This window comes from Pan troglodytes, chromosome X (genome assembly GCF_028858775.2).
Source record: "Pan troglodytes isolate AG18354 chromosome X, NHGRI_mPanTro3-v2.0_pri, whole genome shotgun sequence".
Taxonomy (NCBI): Eukaryota; Metazoa; Chordata; class Mammalia; order Primates; family Hominidae; genus Pan; species Pan troglodytes.
This window is the reverse complement of record NC_072421.2, coordinates 28,338,574-28,348,821: the sequence shown is the minus strand read 5'-3', so window position 1 is coordinate 28,348,821 and position 10,248 is coordinate 28,338,574.

Sequence of the window (10,248 nt, the reverse complement as noted above, 5' to 3'; positions counted from 1 at the left end):
CTTTTGTTTTATGAGAATTTTCCGGCTCTCTAGCTCTACAAGAGGCTCCAAGTTCCTCTTGTATATTCACTGCCCCAGCTTTAAAATCAGCCATTTCTCTGAGGATTCCTGGTTCTTTTTATCGAAGAATGGAGTTAGAAATCAAGATCTGGGTGCTGGGTGTGATCATTGCTGCTGAAGTGTCACTGCTCCCAGAGCCTCTCAGTAGAGAGAGCAAGAAAATATATGTATGTACTCTAACCCATGTATATACACATTTCTATAATTATTTCTGCATCTGTCCATCTCTCTCTCTATATATAATATATATAATATATATATGCCAGATATATATATGAAATGGGAGGAGATATATATTATATAGATAGATGATATATATCTTCTATATAATATATAATATATATAATATATTTACATATATAATATATTTATATATTATACCTATAAATATACCATCTATCTATATATATATATACTAGGGCAAGAACCTCGGGATACAGAAAGCCCTCTGTCCTTGTGATAAGGCAGAGGGTCTAATTGAGCTGATTAATACAAGCCACCTGCAGATAGCAAAACTGAAAGAGCACACTGTAACACACACCCACTGGTGCTTCGGGAGCTGTAAAATGTAAAACCTCAACCTTAGACGCCGTTGTGGGGTCAGAGCCCAAAAACACTCCCCGCGACCTGCCCTTCTGCATGCTCCGCCTAGGGGGTTGAGCGGTGGGACGCCAAAGAAGCAAGCCACACCCCTGTCACATACCCAGCGACGGGATAAGGAAAATCACCTCTCATTTCATATATAAAGCTAATTGTGAGTTCATAGTGATATCTCTAACTCTAATCTGGTACTACAGAGTTCATTTCACCTTTATTCCTTGCTCATCTGGAATTTCCCTCTCTGACAGTGAGAATCCTCGTTCTCAACATGCATCATCAATTTACTTATTTATTCAACCCCAGACATACATGCAGGTTGAGAATTAGTGACCACAACCCCAGTGAAAAATAAATTCAGCAACTAGACTTCAGTTTCTATGTACCATTACTTTTGTCTTTAGCTTTCAGTTTCCTTCAAAACACCATTCGGCAAAGTTATTTATGCCAGCTTCTTTTCCCCCACCTGCTTCGGTGAGGTTATGTCAAACACTGTAATAAAGGCAGATTTAGTTGTCATAGTCTATATTCCATCCTGAGATCCCCTGATATCCTGCTGAATTTTTTTACTATGCATACATTAAAGTGTACTCTTTTTTTGACGTACAGTTCTATGAGTTTTGACAAGTGCATTGAGTCATATAGCCACTCAGTGTTTTCAGTAACATACAGATCAGTTCCATCATCCTAAAATTCTACAGATTTTTGTTGAGGGGGGGCTACTATGAGAAAACACTTGGAACAAAATCTGTTTTCCTTTAAATGCTTGGTTTTATGTGATGATGTTAAGGTCAGTTTATTTCCATATTTCCAAAAACATGTTTAAAACTTTTACAAATATCCTTACTCACCAATAGTTCCTAATTGCAAACTTTTAAAAAATATTTAAGTGTGACTATTAATTATCAATTATGTATTTTTTAAATTGTGTTATTTCATTTTTATTCAAAGATAATCTAGTTTTACATATGTAAAAAAATCTACTGTAAAGTGTTAATAAGGGTTACCTTTGAGTGATGAGATTATAGCTGATTTTGCTTTTGTGTGTGTGTGTGTGGTGTCTTTTCTATGCAAGTATAGGGTGGGGGCCAAAAGCTCAGATTCTGGAGTGGGAATATGTACTTGGCATTGTCACTTGTGTGAGTCACCTCTGTGAGTTATTTATTTATTTATATATTTACTTTTTTTAATTTTTTTTTATTTTTCATTATTATACTTAAGTTCTAGGGTACATGTGCACAACATGCAGGATTGTTACATACGTACACATGTGCCATGTTGGTGTGCTGCACCCATTAACTCGTCATTTGCATTAGGTATATCTCCTAATGCTATCTCTGCCCCCTCCCCCCACCCCACAACGGGGCCCGGTGTGTGATGTTCCCCTTCCTGTGTCCAAGTGTTCTCATTGTTCAATTCCCATATATGAGTGAGAACATGTGGTGTTTGGTTTTTTGTCCTTGTGATAGTTTGCTGAGAATGATGGTTTCCAGCTTTATCCATGTCCCTACAAAGGACATGAACTCATCCTTTTTTAGGGCTGCATAGTATTCCATGGTGTAAATGTGCCACATTTTCTTAATCCAGTCTATCATTGATGGACATTTGGGTTGGTTTCAAGTCTTTGCTATTGTGAATAGTACCACAATAAACATACATGTGCATGTGTCTTTATAGCAGCATGATTTATAATCCTTTGGGTATATACCCAGTAATGGGATGGCTGGGTCAAATGGTAATTTTAGTTCTAGATCCTTGAGGAATCACCACACTGTCTTCCACAATGGTTGAACTAGTTTACAGTGCCACCAACAGTGTAAAAGTGTTCCTATTTCTCCACATCCTCTCCAGCACCTGTCGTTTCCTGACTTTTGAATGATCACCATTCTAACTGGTGTGAGATGGTATCTCATTGTGATAAAGGCAGATTTAGTTGTCATAGTCTATATTTGATTTGCATTTCTCTGATGGCCAGTGATGATGAGCATTTTTTCATGTGTCTGTTGGCTGCATATAAATGTCTTCTTTTGAGAAGTGTCTGTTCATATCCTTTGCCCACTTTGTGATGGGGTTGTTTGATTTTTTTCTTGTAAATTTGTTTGAGTTCTTTGTAGATTCTGGATATTAGCCATTTTTCAGATGAGTAGATTGCAAAAAATTTCTCCAATTCTGTAGGTTGCCTGTTCACTCTGATGGTAGTTTCTTTTGCTGTGCAGAAGCTCTTTAGTTTAATTAGATCCCATTTCTCAATTTTGGCTTTTGTTGCCATTGCTTTTGGTGTTTTAGACATGAAGTCCTTGCCCATGCCTATGTCCTGAATGGTATTGCCTAGGTTTTCTTCTAGGGTTTTTATGGTTTTAGGTCTAACATTTAAGTCGTTAATCCATCTTGAATTAATTTTTGTATAAGGTGTAAGGAAGGGATCCAGTTTCAGCTTTCTACCTATGGCTAGCCAGTTTTCCCAGCACCATTTATTAAATAGGGAATCCTTTCCCCATTTCTTGTTTTTGTCAGGTTTGTCAGAGATCAGATGGTTGTAGATGTGTGGTATTATTTCTGAGGGCTCTGTTCTGTTCCATTGGTCTATATTTCTGTTTTGGTACCAGTACCATGCTGTTTTGGTTACTGTAGCCTTGTAGTATAGTTTGAAGTCAGGTAGCGTGATGCCTCCAGCTTTGTTCTTTTGGCTTAGGATTGTCTTGGCAATGCGGGCTCTTTTTCGGTTCCATATGAGCTTTAAAGTAGTTTTTTCCAATTCTGTGAAGAAAGTCATTGGTAGCTTGAGGGGATGGCATTGAATCTATACATTACCTTGGGCAGTATGGCCATTTTCACAATATTGATTCTTCCTACCCATGAGCATAGAATGTTCTTCCATTTGTTTGTGTCCTCTTTTATTTCATTGAGCAGTGGTTTGTAGTTCTCCTTGAAGAGGTCCTTCACATCCCTTGTAAGTTGGATTCCTAGGTATTTTATTCTCTTTGAAGCAATTGTGAATGGGAGCTAACTCATGGTTTGACTCTCTGTTTGTCTGTTATTGGTGTACAAGAATGCTTGTGATTTTTGTACATTGATTTTGTATCCTGAGACTTTGCTGAAGTTGCTTATCAGCTTAAGGAGATTTTGGGCTGAGACAATGGGGTTTTCTAAATATACAATCATGTCATCTGCAAACAGGGACAATTTGACTTCCTCTTTTCCTAATTGAATACCCTTTATTTCTTTCTGCTGCCTGATTGCCCTGGCCAGAACTTCCAACAGTATGTTGAATAGGAGTGGTGACAGAGGGCATCCCTGTCTTGTGCCAGTTTTCAAAGGGAACGTTTCCAGTTTTTGCCCGTTCAGAATGATATTGGCTGTGGGTATGTCATAAATAGCTCTTATTATTTTGAGATACATCCCATCAATACCTAATTTATTGAGAGTTTTTAGCATGAAAGGCTGTCAAATATTGTCAAAGGCTTTTTCTCCATCTATTGAGATAACCATGTGGTTTTTTTCTTTGGTTCTGTTTATATGCCGGATTACGTTTATTGATTCGCATATGTGGAACCAGCCTTGCATCCCAGGGATGAAGCCCACTTGATCATGGTAGATAAGCTTTTTGATGTGCTGCTGGATTTGGTTTGCCAGTATTTTATTGTGGATTTTTGCATTGATGTTCATCAGAGATATTGGTCTAAAATTCTCTTTTTTTGTTGTGACTCTGCCGGGCTTTGGTATCAGGATGATGCTGGCCTCATAAAATGAGTTAGGGAGGATTCCCTCTTTTTCTATTTATTGGAATAGTTTCAGAAGGAATGGTACCAGCTCCTCTTTGTACCTCTGGTAGAATTCGGCTGTGAATCCATCTGGTCCTGGACTTTCTTTGGTTGGTAGGCTATTAATTATTGCCTCAATTTCAGAGCCTGTTATTGGTCTATTCAGAGATTCAACTTCTTCCTGTTTTAGTCTTGGGAGGGTGTATATGTCCAGGAATTTATCCATTTCTTCTAGATTTTCTAGTTTATTTGCGTAGAGGTGTTTATAGTATTCTCTGATGGTAGTTTGTATTTCTGTGGGATTGGTGGTGATATCCCCTTTATCATTTTTTATTGCATCTATTTGATTCTTCTCTCTTTTCTTCTTTATTAGTCTTGCTAGTGGTCTATCAATTTTGTTGATCTTTTCAAAAAACCAGCTCCTGGATTCATTGATTTTTTGAAGGGTTTTTTGTGTCTCTATTTCCTTCAGTTCTGCTCTGATCTTAGTTATTTCTTGCCTTCTGCTAGCTTTTGAATGTGTTTGCTCTTGCTTTTCTAGTTCTTTTAATTGTGATGTTAGGGTGTCAATTTTGGATCTTTCCTGCTTTCTCTTGTGGGCATTTAGTGCTATAAATTTCCCTCTACACACTGCTTTAAATGTGTCCCAGAGATTCTGGTATGTCGTGTCTTTTTTCTCATTGATTTCAAAGAACATCTTTATTTCTGCCTTCGTTTTGTTATGTACCCAGTAGTCATTCAGGAGCAGGTTGTTCAGTTTCCATGTAGTTGAGTGGTTTTGAGTGAGTTTCTTAATCCTGAGTTCTAGTTTGATTGCACTGTGGTCTGAGAGACAGTTTGTTATAATTTCTGTTCTTTTACATTTGCTGAGGAGTGCTTTACTTCCAACTATGTGGTCAGTTTTGGAATAAGTGCAATGTGGTGCTGAGAAGAATGTCTATTCCATTGATTTGGTGTGGAGAGTTCTGTAGGTGTCTATTAAGTTGGCTTGGTGCAGAGCTGAATTCAATTCCTGGATATCCTTGTTAACTGTCTGTCTCATTGATGTGTCTAATGTTGGCAGTGGGGTGTCAAAGTCTCCCATTATTATTGTGTGGGAGTCGAGGTCTCTTTGAAGGTCTCTAAGGACTTGCTTTATGAATCTGGGTCCTCCTGTATTGGGTGCATATATATTTATGATAGTTAGCTCTTCTTGTTGAATTGATCCCTTTACCATTATGTAATGGCCTTCTTTGTCTCTTTTGATCTTTGTTGGTTTAAAGTCTGTTTTATCAGAGACTAGGATTGCAACCCCTGCCTTTTTGTTTTGTTTTGTTTTCCATTTGCTTGATAGATCTTCCTCCATCCATTTATTTTGAGCCTATGTGTGTCTCTGCACGTGAGATGGGTTTCCTGAATGCAGCACACTGATGGGTCTTGACTCTTTATCCAATTTGCCAGTCTGTATCTTTTAATTGGAGCATTTAGCCTATTTACATTTAAGGTTAATATTGATATGTGTGAATTTGATCTTGTCATTATGATGTTAGCTGGTTATTTTGCTCGTTAGTTGATGCAGTTTCTTCCTAGCATCGATGGTCTTTACAATTTGTCATGCTTTTGCAGTGACTTGTACCAGTTGTTCCTTTCCATGTTTAGTGCTTCCTTCAGGAGCTCTTTTAGGGCAGGCCTGGTGGTGACAAAATCTCTCCACATTTGCTTGTTTGTAAAGGATTTTATTTCTCCTTCGCTTATGAAGCTTAGTTTGTCTGGATATGAAATTCTGGGTTGAAAATTCTTTTCTTTAAGAATGTTGAATATTGGTCCCCACTCTCTTCTGGCTTGCAGAGTTTCTGCCGAGAGATCCGCTGTTAGTCTGATGGGCTTCCCTTTGTGGGTAACCCAACCTTTCTCTCTGGCTACCCTTAACATTTTTTCCTTCATTTCACCTTTGGTGAATCTGACAATTATGTGTCTTGGAGTTGCTCTTCTCAAGGAGTATCTTTGTGGCCTTCTCTGTATTTCCTGAATTTTGAGTGTTGGCCTGCCTTGCTAGGTTTGGGAAGTTCTCCTTGATAATACGCTGCAGAGTGTTTTCCAACTTGGTTCCATTCTCCCTGTCACTTTCAGGTACACCAATCAGATGTAGATTTGGTCTTTTCACATAGTCCCATATTTCTTGAAGGCTTTGTTCATTTCTTTTTACTCTTTTTTCTCTAAACTTCTCTTCTTGCTTCATTTCATTCATTTGATCTTCAATCCTGATACCCTTTCTTCCAGTTGATCGAATTGGCTACTGAAGCTTTTGCATTCATCACATAGTTCTCGTGCCATGGTTTTTAGCTCCATCAGGTCATTTAAGGACTTCTCTACACTGGTTATTCTAGTTAGCCATTCATCTAATCTTTTTTCAAGGTTTTTAACTTCTTTGCGATGGGTTCGAACTTCCTCCTTTAGCTCAGATAGGTTTGATCATCTGAAGCCTTCTTCTCTCAACTCGTCAAAGTCATTCTCCATCCAGCTTTGTTCTGTTGCTGGCGAGGAGCTGCGTTCCTTTGGAGGGGGAGAGGCGCTCTGATTTTTAGAATTTTCAGCTTTTCTGCTCTGTTTTTTCACCATCTTTGTAGTTTTATCTACCCTTGGGTCTTTGATGATGGTGACGTACAGATGGGGTTTTGGTGTGGATGTCCTTTCTGTTTGTTAGTTTTCCTGCTAACAGTCAGGACCCTCAGCTGCAGGTCTGTTGGAGTTTGCTGGAGGTCCACCCCAGACACTGTTTGCCTGGGCATCAGCATTGGAGGCTGCGGAACAGCGGATATTGCTGCACAGCAAATGTTGCTGCCTGATCGCTCCTCTGGAAGCTTCATCTCAAAGGGGTACTCAGCTGTGTGAGGTGTCAGTCTGTCCCTGCTGGGGTTGCCTCCCAGTTAGGCTATTCGGAGGTCAGGGACCCACTTGAGGAGGCAGTCTGTCCTTTCTCAGATCTGAAACTCCATGCTGTGAAAACCACTACACTCTTCAGAGCTGTCAGACAGGGACATTTAAGTCTGCAGAGGTTTCACCTGTCTTTTGTTCGGCTATGCCCTGCCCCCGAAGTGGGGTCTACCAAGGCAGGCAGGCCTCCTTGAGCTGTGGTGGGCTCCAGCCAGTTCAAGCGTCCTGGCTGCTTTGTTTATCTACTCAAGCCTCAGCAGTGGCAGGCGCCCCTCCCCTAGCCTCGCTGCTGAGTTGCAGTTCGATCTCACACTGCCGTGCTAGCACCGAGCGAGGCTCTGTGGGTGTGGGACCCTCCTAGCCACGCACGGGATATAATCTCCTGGTGTGCCGTTTGCTAAGACCACTGGAAAAGCGCAGTATTAGGGTGGGAGTGACCACATTTTCCAGGTGCCATCTGTCACAGCTTCCCTTGGCTAGGAAAGGGAATTCCCTGACCCCTTGCACTTCCCTGGTGAGGTGATGCCTTGCCCTGCTTTGGCTTACGCTCAGTGGGCTGCACCCACTGTCATGCACCCACTGTCTGACAAGCCCCAGTGAGATGAACCCAGTACCTCAGTTGGAAATGCAGAAATCACCCGTCTTCTGTGTCACTCACGCTGGGAGCTGTAGACTGGAGCTGTTCCTATTCGGCCATCTTGAAACCCTATTTCCAATTATAAGTCTTAACAGAGTAACACTGAAGGCCCAAATACTGTGTCTTAACTTGGTAACTCTCACTACAGAAAAGAGGAGCTTGTCTACAGGATGCAAGCTCTTAATGGTTACCTATCATGAATCTCAGTCCCTCACAGTGTTTGTCATACCACTATCTAGCAAAGAAATATATATTCAGCGTTCCATTAAGACGTGAGATCTAAATTTGAAAATTCAACCCTCTCATTTTACTGTTGAGATTAAGATTGAGAAAATTTAAGATAGTGAAGTTCCTAGAAGTCAATCACAGGATGGCTAAGATTCAGTCTATTGTGAATTTATTGCATTATGCTTTTGGCTCACAACATGGTAAAATAAGCACTGCTGACAGTCACTGTTGGACTTTGACAAATATTCAAAAGTTTTTTGGCCTACCGTTTAGCAATTATGCTCCATTATATATATTTTTTCATCTCTATTCTTTTCCACACCTGTCCCCTTAAGAAATGGCTGCCTGAAGATTTCTTTTTAAAAGTATAGTTTGGCATCTCTCACAACTTTATGCAGATAAATCCTGTGCATAATTAGGAGACGATTATAATATTTCATAAAGGTCATGAAGACCTACACAGCACTGTCCTGTAGACAACCCACATTGGATGAAAATAATTGGTGTTGAAAAATTAAAGCTAAAGGGGCAGCTTCGCCTGCTTATTGAACTGATGGAATTGTTAGTTTTGCCCATTATCTCATAGCTGTCTTGTGGTTGTATTCTATTGCTTTCTTCTGTGTGCTAATAGGAAACATATGTGCATAAATTAAAACCATAACAATTACTTCGTCTTCTAGAACCTAAAATGCATATCTCAGAGATAACGCACGTTCAGTTCCACACCACTGCAGTAAAGTGAATATCACAATTAAGTGAGTCACACCATTTTTTTGCTTCCCAGTTCATATGCATGTTATGTTTATACTATACTGTAGTCTATGAACTGGGCAATAGCATTATGTCTTAAAAATAATGTACAAACCTTAATTAACAGTATTTATTAATAAAAATGCTAAAGATCATCTGAGCCCTCAGAAAGTCATAATCTTTTTGGTGGTGGATGGTCTTGCTTTGATGTTGATGACTGCTGACTGATCAGGATGGTGGTTGCTGAAGATGGGAGTGGCTGTGGCAATTTCTTAAAATAAGACAACAATGAAGTTTGCCACATGAATTGAATCTTCCTTTCCCAGAATATAGTGCTTTCAAAAAATGTGATGCTGTTTGATAGTATTTTACCCACAGTAGAACTTCTTTCAAAATAGGCATCAATCTTAAACCCTGGCACTGCTTTATCTGCTAAGTTTATGGAATATTCTAGATCCTTCATGGTCATTACAACAATGTTCACAACGTCTTCGCCAGGAGTAGATTCTGCCTCAAGAAACCATTTTCTTTACTCATCCTTAAGAAATAATTCCCCATCTATTCAAGTTTTATCAAGAGACTGCAACAATATAGTCACATACACAGGCCCCACAATTAATTCTAGTTATCTTGCTATTTCCACTACATCTGCAGTGACTTCCTCTACTGAAGTGTTGAACTCCTCATAGTCATCCCTGAAGGCTGGAATCATCTTCTTCTAAACTCCTGTTAATGTTGCTATTTTGACCACCTTCCATGAATCATGAATGTTCTTAATGGCATCTGGAGTGGCAAATCCTTTCCAGAATAACTTCAATTTACTTTGCTCAGATCCATCAGAGAAATCTCTGTCTATGGCACCTATAGCCTTATGAGGCTTATGTCTTAAATACCAAGACTTGAAAGTTGAAATGGCTCCTTGATATAGGGGCTGCAGAATGGATGTTGTGTTAGTAAGCATGAAAACATTAATCTCCTTGCACGTCCCTATCAGAGCTCTTGAGTGACCAGGTACATTGTCAATTATCAGTTTTATTTTGAAAGGAATCTTTTTTTCCTGAACAATAGGTCTCAAAAGTGAGATAAAATTCTCAACAGTGAATAAACCATGCTGTAAACAGGTGTACTGTCATCCAGGCTTTGTCATTCCATTAACAGACCACAGGCAGAGTAGATTTATCATAATTATTAAGGGGCCTAGGAATTTTGGAATAGTAAATGAGCATTAGCTTTAACTTAAAGTCACTAGTTGCCTCAGCCTTTAATAACAGATACAGCCTGTCCTTTGAAGCTTTGAGGCCA